Source organism: Passer domesticus, chromosome 7 (assembly GCF_036417665.1).
Source record: "Passer domesticus isolate bPasDom1 chromosome 7, bPasDom1.hap1, whole genome shotgun sequence".
Lineage (NCBI taxonomy): Eukaryota > Metazoa > Chordata > Aves > Passeriformes > Passeridae > Passer > Passer domesticus.
In genome coordinates, this window is record NC_087480.1 from 9823076 (window position 1) to 9833523 (window position 10448).

The following is a 10448-nucleotide window of genomic DNA, read 5'->3' on the forward strand; positions in this document are numbered from 1 at the left end:
TCAAATGCTGCTGGGACAAATGCAAGTGGGACAAATGCTTCTGGGAGACTCTGGGGGAAGGGAAAGAAAAGACTAGGAAAGAAAGAGGCAGATAAAATGGGAAGCAGCAGGACGTGATGGATATATTTGCATATCATTTTGCATTCATGAGAACAATCATAACCCACTTATAGAATGATGACATCAAGCAAATGACATATCAGCAAATCAGTTTTAAGGCCTTTCATTTTGTTTCCAAAATAAGTTCTCTGCAGTTATTTTCCTTTTTAATCTAGGCTCATCCAATCTATTTACTGGGATTTATGGACTGAAATGTGGGATAGCTTTGTTTTATCTGTCATGCTAAAAATCAGATAAATAAACACAGCCTTGCTAAGTGGGACTGGAAACTGTGGGGCTAAGGGATAATGGTGAGAAAGGTGCCTGAATAGGGGATGGGAGCATGGCCAGACACTGCAGAGTCATGGGGTGGGGCCAGTCTTTAATCATCTGGTTTAATCCCACAGAGCCCCTGCCACTGGGGGAAACCAGTGCCTGACCCCTTCTTTTCAAACATTTCCCTGCCTAATTCTGGTTCCAAACTTGTCTATATTTAAGAAAATGGGGCTTCCTTTTATATGAGAAGGAAAATGATACAAGAAGAGCTCAATAATTTCCAGAATATATTGGTAAGAAAAGGCATTTATTTCATCAGGTACCAGCTGAGCCCTGCAAAAAAGATCTTTTGCTAATGCAGAAAAGCCACTGATAGTGCAGAAAAGGCACTTATCCTTGCAGAAACATTCAATAAATGTGTCATGTTTGGGGGAAACCAGTTTGAGCTGTGGCCACACTGCAGGATGGAGTGTCCCACAGTGACTTGAGTGAGCAGCACAGCACGGGCCACCCTGGTCACTGATTCTGGCCACACAGCTCTCAGAATGGTTGTAGTGATTGTCAGCGGTGCTTGGGCCATCACAGAGGGGCAGCAGAGAGAGCAAGCTTGGAAAGCAGCTGAGGACAGCCCAGCTTAACTCCAGACCTAGACATGTATGGAACAGCACGGGGCAGGGAATGACTAATGAAGGATGGGGACCTGCTCCAAGTTACTCCACTCACTGTAGGGTTACAGAAAAGAACTTCATATATTTTAAATGAGATTGCAAATTAGACTGCTAAAGGTAATAATGTTGTTGTAATTTACAGAGATATTTGATTCTTCAAAACTGTTGATTAAGGAATTAGAATTATATAAAATTAATGTAGTACATACTGGGTGTATTTCAAGGCAAGGGATTTGCAGGCCTCAGAACAGAGCTGCAAAAAGGGGGGCAAGGGAGCTTGTGTCTGCCTAGCTCTGGTGGGGCTCAGTTACTCTGTCACAGTTTAACACTTCTATCTGTGGTTTTGGGGAGAAAATGAAACAGTCACAGATGACATAAAATGAGAAGAAAGGTGAAGAATGAAGTAGTAAGTGACAGAGGCTGAACATTTGGGCTTTCTAGCTTGGCACAAATAAAGTGTGCTTGTTTGTTTGTTTGTTTGCTTTTTAATAAGGTCAAGCATCAAGCCCTGCATCCTGGAAGTCAGGAGCCAGGCTGCGTTTGCAGGACAGGAACTGCTGCCCAGACAAGCAGGGAGCCAGAGAACAACCGAGAGATTATGGAGAATTAAAGCTCCTTGTCCAGCACTGTATCTTGAAGGTAAAGAAAAGATCATGGTGGGATAGAGAGAAGAATTTCAGCACTGGCAAGGAGACACTCTTGTTTCTGTGTTCGATGGCACATGAAGATTTCTGAAACAGAACCTAGCAGGTCTGAGACAGGGCTGGTACAGGGGCCTTTCTGACCTGATGATCTATGAACTGCACTGCATGTTTGAAATAATGCCTGGCATGGGTGGATGAAATATGTGCCAGCTCAACCCAGATGTGCCTTGTCTTCCTGGAGCCTGTGTTGGAGCCAGGTGCTCACTCCCACCTCCTTGCTGAGGCCTTGTGTGCTCTGGACACACTGATGAGTACAGAGGCAGAGAAAGAGGGATTCAGGTGATAAATTTCACATTTCCCCTTTGCTGCTGCCTTTTGCTCCTCTGTAGCTGCTTGGTGAGAGCCAGCTGTAGCCTTCAAGCATTAGAAATATTTAAAAATCATCCCCTTTGCTCAGGGGAAAGGTGGCATAGCAAACAACTGCCACGTTCCCCGAGAGATCAATAACACCCTGCAGGAAGCTAAATCGTCCTTTATTAATCTGATGAATTAGCCTGATACAGGGAGGAAGAGATCAACAGCATGGAAAATAAATGCATGCCCTGAGGCAAAGCTTGTCAGCTATGGAAATAGAAGTGTCTTTCGTTTTATCTGTAACAAATAATGTTGAAAGTTAGGCTGGAAGACCAAAGTGACTTCTGAGATTTGTTAGTGCAATGTGGATAGAGAAACTCACTTCTCTTTGAAAAGCAATTACACAATCACGCAGAGACAAGCAGTTTCCCTGCTGTGCTGCTGGATTAGAAAGCCTGAATATCTTCCTCCTTATACTTCAAGAGGGACTGATTCAGCCAAGGGCTTAGGTATATGTTTCAGCTCCAGAGTCATTCCAGGGAGCTCAGCTTTAGCCTTGAAGAATCAGGATCTAGGGAAAAAGACAAAGTGAAATGGCATCAAATTTCTATTTTCTGTTGAAGAAGGCAAAAAAGAGTTTTCATAACAAGGAACAAAAATCAGCACCCCTGACCAGCTATCCTGGAGAGGCAGCCCTGGCCCTGGGTTTTTCTCTTGCCCCTATGGGAACAAATTGCATACTGCCAAGAATCATTGTAGTTTTCTCTCTGAAAATTGCATGATTCAGCCATTCCTTAGAAAATGTGATCAGCTTTTTGGAAGTCTCCACAGTACCTTTGGTTGCATTGATTTGACCAAATCAGGGCTAACTATTTTGAGTTTTCAATGTATTCTCCATTTCCCAGTGTGGAGAGACTTCTGTCGTGACTTAGGGATGTGGTTTGGTGGCAGACTTGGCAGTGTGGGTTAATGCTTCGGCCCAATGATCTTTGGATCCTTTCCAATCTAAATGATTCTATGACTTTATGATTTGTGCCTGCTTCTTTCAGGAGCATGGTGCAGCATCACCCAGCCATGCTCTGCCTGGGCCACAGCAGCCTGAGCCCAGCAGCTCTGCAGAACTGGGGCACGTTCTTGTGGCTGCTGGAGAGTTTTGTTTCCTGCAGGTGCAGGGGCTCAGCAGGAGCTTTAGAAGACCTGCTCATTTCCCAGTAAAACAAGTATGAATGCTCATTCCAGAGCCAGGGTGGTTGACATGTCAACTCTCATATCATGTAGTGTTTTCGCAAGAGTGAGAATTTCAGCTTTCATTTCAAAAGTCCACAATTCCTACTTAAACTGTCAGAAACTGCTTGAAGAAATTTCAAGTCAGGTTTAGGATTTGAGGTCACGTCAGAATTTGCAAATGGCTGTACATGGCAATGTGAATTGATAGACATGGCTCTAAAATTGCCATCGGGGGTGGTTTTTTGAAGGCATGCTGTAGTAACTCTGGAAGATCTTCAAGCAGAGACCACAAGGATCTTGGTGTATTTTCTTGTTGCAGAGTTAAGGGTTACAATTCCCCCACCAAACTCCACAGCCTGAATCAAAAGCAAAATACATAGAGGTCTCTAATTCAATCTTCACAACTTACTACTATTTTTTATTAGATAGAAAATTCAAATATACAAATAGTCCCTTACAGTTATTAGGTCCGTGCAAGCCACAAGGTGTTGCCAAAAAAGCAAGAGGGGAATTCTGCAGGTGCAAAACCCAATTCAAAAGATAAAGTACCTCCAGTGTCACTGCTTTGCTCATTTCCCATCCCTATGGGCAAATATGAATTTTTTCTGAACCTTTAATCTACAACACTGAATAAAGTTATGTAAATCTGGTGCAATGAAGAAGGCTTTTAAGCTGTGGTAGGTATATCATGGTCCTCTCCCATTCTGTGAAATTGCTTTACAGCTAGGCCATAATTGCAATGACAGACATGCTTGATTGAGTTTTGTCTCTCTGTTAATCTATGGAGTAATTTTCAGGTGAAAATGAAGAGCTGTGTGTATCTGGGAAACTGGGGATGCACTGAAAAATAATCCTTTTAATACTGAGTATGGAGATTCCCTTGTGCTATTATAGGAGTGCATTTTAGGATTAGAGTCTTTGGAAGCTTCTCGTTATAACTGTAATTTATTTTTAGTGGTTTTCCCCCATAAAGTAATATTAGATATTAAAGAGTATATATTTCAGGTGATAGTGAAAAACTGAAGATTTAGGCAAGGTACTGTGAATGCGAATGCATGAGAGATGGTGAAGATGACTCATTTCTCTAATGCACAGGGTGAAAGCTTAACTGAAAGGGTGAACAGATGAGAGGCAGAGCACAAGTGGTGTTTTATTGTCAAATCCTGAGAAATGTCATTTCAGACTCTCAGGGGAATTCTGCCTGGGCTCTCCTGTTACAAGTACAATTTGTTGTACATGAAGGAAACCGGTGATGAGGGGACGGGTGTCCTTTCGCAGCGGGATGAGGAGAGCCACACGTTCCAGCAGGGTGGACTTGCAATGGCAATGGTACCAAAACAGCCAGGAAGGCTGGCTGTGTCCTTCCCTGGTAAGGATGAGCCAAGGAGAGCCACATCAAAGTGGGGGAAGGTTATCTTGAGTCTACAATAACAGGCTTGGTGGCACTCACCAGGTCCCGAAAGCGATGCATGAGGTTAAACCCACCCGGGGAGGACTGGAAGGGCTTTTCTCCTCTTTTCTTTGCACAAGGGGGTGCACACTGCTGCTGGAACCTTGTGTGGCTGCAGTCATCCTGTGCAGCCCTGGAGGGTTCACACTGCCACTGTGAAAAGGAGATAAAAGCTCTTCTTATCTACACAGCTCCTCTCAGATATCAAGATGATTAAGCACACGCGTTTGTAAAATGTGCCCCAGCACCTCTTATTGTTGATGACAGGGATGACTGGCAGCAATGAGTCAAAGCGAAAAATCAAAAGACAAGGTGAGGCAGTGGGGAGATCACAACTCCCAGTCACCAAGGCTGTGCCATGGTTCTTGCTGAACAACTGCTTCCCACCCAGAAGGAAGGACCCTGACAACAACCAGGTTGCAGATGGGGCAAAGAGGTTCTGGTTGCTCCTTGTCTAATCATCATCATATGAGCTGTCCCCCTCTCCTGAGAAGGCTGCCCCTGGACAGATGACAGTGAGGAGCAGTGCCAGAGCAGATGTCAAGAGGCTGAAGCAAGGAGGGAGTCACTGGAGGGGACCTGGTCCTCCTTGTGCAGACCCATTTGATTTTCCGATTTCCCTTGGAGAAGGAAGAGCAAGAGTAGACCAAGTGAAACAAAGAATACCTTGACATGTTGACTCATTTCCATGCCCAAACCTGTGTCCTCAGGCTCCCGGCTGACTCCCCTCATCTGCATCCAATTACACACTCAGTAAGAGGGTGAATACTGGAAGATCTGATCATATTTCTGTGAAAATCAATGGTAAGCCTTCCCTGGTGCCAGACCAGGCTTCTCTGAGGGAAATGCTTCTTGTGAATTGGAAAGTTGGTAGGAGAAAAAAACCCAACTTCTTAATCCTTTGTGGTGATCAGCATCTAAATTTAGCCATTCAGGGACTTTTGATCCAATGTAAGTGGAAAATTGTAACCTTTGCTGACGAGCGTGATCCTGCTCAGGAGGAGGCGGCAGCGTGCTCCGGATCTCGTGGGCTTGGACCCAGGGGGAGGTTTGTTTTTAGGTCTCATGTTGACTAAGTTCTCCTCTCTCATTCAGAAAGGGCAGTGTTACTGTAAGGAGGGATATTGAGACGATCGTTGCCTTGGGCCCTTCAGAAGAATTGCCACATTTTACATTAAGGGCAACCTTCCTCACATAGTACATCTCTGCAATTAATTGTCTTGACACATGATTAGTACCTAGGGGCAAGGACGGATCGTTCTGTTGATTGGGCAGGGATGCGTTATTAATTGTACAAACTGGCTTATAGTCAAAGGACACAAACCAGTGGCTGCAGTTGCTGTCACCGTGGATATTTGAAAGAGCACTGGAGATTTGTGTCAGGGCAATGCTCCTTTGCCATCGCAATATGATTTAGATTCTCTATGAAATTTATTATGAAATTTATTCCTATGAAATTAGTCTTTAAACCTCATCCCCTGCAACACCAGGTCAGCTGGTGCACCCTCTCATTTCCTCTTGTTTGTTTTCCCTCATTGCCCAGACATGCAATGTGGCAGACAGAAGAATGCAGGCAGCTTCTGTCCTGCTGGCAGGGAGCAGTGTGGGATTTTGTACCCAAAAAAGGAACTAGCTGACCTTGACTCATTCTGAAATGACATGACATCCCTTTTAGAGTGTTAATACCATTTTTTCTGCCAATAAGTAATTTTGAAAAGAAATAAGTTCATGAAGGATGTTACAAAATTTAGCAGAAGCAAATGTCAAAAAACTCAAAAATAATAATAATGATCATGTAGTGTAATTTCTTCTCTCTGCATCCCATGTAGCTAAAGCAATTTTATAGCTGTTGTTACACTGTGCAGGATCTCTTAATAGTATTAATTGCCAGATGAGATAATACAGTTCAAGCCTTACATACTTCACTAAAATGAATCCTAAAGTTCTTCACTGGTGGTTACACACTGTTCATACCAATGAGGATGCTTTGGAGAGCAGACCTGGACCTACACGAGGCAGCCACAGATGAGTAGGAATGGTGGCTCCTTCCACAGGTAAACTTGAACAGAGGCTGTGAGGTGGAGGCCAAAGGAAAGTCCAACAGCCCAAGGTGGGGGAATATGTGAGATGTGAAGAAGGTGAAGCCAAATATCAAGTGTTTTTTCAGGTTAATGATAATAGCTGTGAGCTGTGCATTGCAACACCCTCAACATCTCTGCTGACAGGAGGCTGTTCCATGCACTGCATTTTATTCACGTTTGTTCTCTTTGTTTCCAGCTCTGTGGGCTCTGAGGGGAGCAGCTGATGCTTGCAGGCTTTCAGTACCTCTCACATGAGCAGCTTCCATGCTCATTTCTAAACCTGTCTGGCATCCCTGGAGCTGGTGGCAGTGCCAGATCTCTGGTGGTGCCCAGGGTGGGGAGGACACTCCTGTCCTGAGCCTTGGGGTGACCCTCCTGCCCCCAAGTCCTGCCCAGGCACCTGACAAACTGCCTGCCTGTGTGCAACTTCACACAATGCTGCCAAAATTCCTCATCTTGACAGCATCACCCTCTGCTCTCATTACTTCAGAAACAGAAATTGTCCATACCAACTTTTTCGAGTGACACCTGAAGGGAAATGCATGTTATGTTACACACTGTTATTAAGTGCCTCAGGCACCAGCAATCTTTTTTCCTGCCAGCATTGATTCATTAAGCAGCATACGGAAGTATAACAGTGACTGGTATTAGCTTATATCTCCCTTGCTAACCAGACTCTAATTTGTCTTCTTCATTTTTATTTCCAGTGTTTTGCATTGTTGTAATGAAGAACAAATAGCACAGGAGAAAAAGTACTTTCAGAGTTGTAGCTTTTTGGCTTGTGCATTTCTACTAGGCCCAAGTGGTTCATTGACAGGACTTTTATATATTGCAAATTCAAAAAGAAAGACTTCTTGGTCTAAAAATTGTCTTGATTTAAATGGGATCTCAAGTTGAGAATAAATTTCTCAAGTTTAAGCTCATTCAAGAGTTGCAGGCATTGTACCTGGTAATGTACAGAGGTGTCCAGGGCCCTGGAAAGCTTATGTAGAAGTACAGGGAGGAAAAACAGATAAACCAGATGAAGGAGACAACAGCCAAAAAAAGGCATAATGAGAAATGCTGAACATTGCACTGTGTCCCCAGAAGGAGAAAACCGCTCAGATGTCAAGAGCAGCCCAGTGTGGCTCAGCTGGAGCACGGTGGGGTGCACGAGGCTCTGGGCTAAAGGCTGCTAAGGCTGCGGTTCCTTGGTTTTCACAGGGCCGTGCAACACTTCACATTTACAGTTGGTCACCTCTGTGTTTGTGTCAAACCTCATGGAAACAATTAAAAATAAGCTAACGTAAGCCACACGATGTACAGAGCGAGGTGTGGGACGCTCAGGGCACGCGGTGGAGATGGACTGGCAGCCCCAGTGCACAGGAAGGCTGAACAGCCAAAGTGCTGCCTGGCCCTGGGTGGGTTTTTACATCTTGCTGGAGATTTTTCTCAGCCATTTGTGTGGAATTTCCTTCGTTTCTGCCTTCTCCTCAGTGTTACACCTGGGATGATTGTGCAGGAGAAGTGACAAAAAGCTCATCCAAGCAGGAGCCCCGGTACCCCAACCCTGTACACCTTCCACAGCACGAACACTTTCACAAACACCTTTTTTATTTTAGAGCCACGTCCTGGGAAGCTCTGGGTTTGTTGCTGGGCTCTGTGGTGCTGCCCCTGGGCTCTCAGTGCCCTGTGCCAAGAGTGGCTGGATGGTGGCAGTGGCCCCTCTGCCCTCAGGGCTTGGACCCCATAACATTTCCTTCCTTGTCCTGTCAGAAATGACCCCCCCGCTCTCCATCTGCTCACATCCTGAATTTTTAAGTGTCTTCAGATAGTAACGACTTCAGAGCAGCTCCTGAAAAGAACCCTGAGATTAACACTGCAACAGCAGTAAAAGTGATGCACTAACCTCTAATAAAGTTTAAGTGCCCTATTAATCAAATACTTCATGTCTCAATTCAATTTAAACCTTACTATGAAATATTTGTTCCTTTGAAGTGGACAAAAATTGTTTTCAACTGATGATGCACATTTAAAATTAATTTCTAAATTATTATTTTAAGGTGCACTAATGATGATGAAGAGACGTGTGTGGGTGCTTGGGGCAGGACCAGAGCAGACACATTCTTCAATGTGAATTAATTTTTGTTATCACCTAATATCTAATCACACATCATGTGGGTTTTTTTTGTTAATAATTAATTTGCATGATATTAATATCAGAAGAATCCCAGGGCTCTGTCAAAGCCCTCATGTTCCAGCTGCAATGGGAGGGTGTGATTGTATTGCTCCATGTAGGCAGAGGTGAATTCTGTGTCTGAATTTAAAACATTACTGAAACAAAAATGGAGAGATAGTTCTGAGGATGGGTGGGTTTCCCCAGGTCAGAACTTCTTGCAGTGACAATGGTGCTGTGGGTGTGGAAGATCTCCTGTTTTATTTATTTTTGTTGTAGGCAGCAATTTTGTGAGAGGTTTTCTAGGCAAAGCAAAGGTTGAACTTTTGAAGCAAACGCACACAGCATGACCTTTATGTCCCTTAGCCACTGTCAGGCTTCACTGAGTGCTCTGCACCCTGACATTCAGTAAGGCAATAAAGAAATGAAAAGTACTAATGTAACCTTTATAAAAATAGTTGAAATGATAGTTTAATTTTTAATCTCCCGCTATGGTGTTAAAATAAGCTCAATAAACTTTGGTGGTAAATTACATTCAGAAGGAATTCAATTTAAATAATATTATGGTTATGATAGTCAGCAAATTATGTCCTAAACTGCCGCTTCAAGAAAAGAAAGACACATTTAGGGTGGGATTGTTGACCTTACCAATTTTTGGATAATACTTGGGCCACTATTAATTTTTTGGTAGTTGATCTGGAACCTGAGGTGCTTTCCTCTTGCATACCCTGCCAGGCAATCAAGAGGATGTTGTAGATTAGCACTGCTCAGCAGCCAGGGCAGATGAGTCTTGTGTATTTGAGCTGCAGCAGTGTGCTTCAACATCTTCAGAAAAGACCTGTACAAAAAATAAGACCAAAAAACCTGTTTGAAGTGAAGAGGAAGAAATTGAACAAAATAATGTTTTAAACAAGGTTATAAAGTAGTTTGATAGGGAAATAATTTCTTGGCCGTCATATAAAGTGACATGGTTTGCAGGGTGATCATTGCAGATCAGGCTATAAAATCAGGCTGAGCTGTGGCTCTGAAGTACCTGCTGGAAACTGCCACAGGCTCACACATATGAATACAGGCTGGAAACAAGTGCTGTGTGATGACTGAAGCCTGTATGTGAGACAAAAGTTAAGCAAGAACTGTATATACAAGACTATGCCTTGCATCTTTCATAGAAGGATCTGAAACTATTTTCCAAACACATATTTGTCAGAATATTTTTACCTAAAATGCTCTCTTTTTGCAGTGTGTGGTGATACAGCAATCTTTTTCCATTGCCCTGGATGTAATTTTGAGCTCTGTTTTGTCTAACTGCACAAAACATACTCAGGAAGGTAAGGAACATGTGCCCAGCACTGGTTTTGTTGAGTGTTTTAATTCATGAGAGATATCACTGTTCTACTTGTTCTCTTGCAAAATTAAACCCTCTCCCATGTAGTCAGCCTTTCATTGCTGGTTGTGCTTAGACAGAGCTTGGAGAGGAACAATAATTTTTTTTTT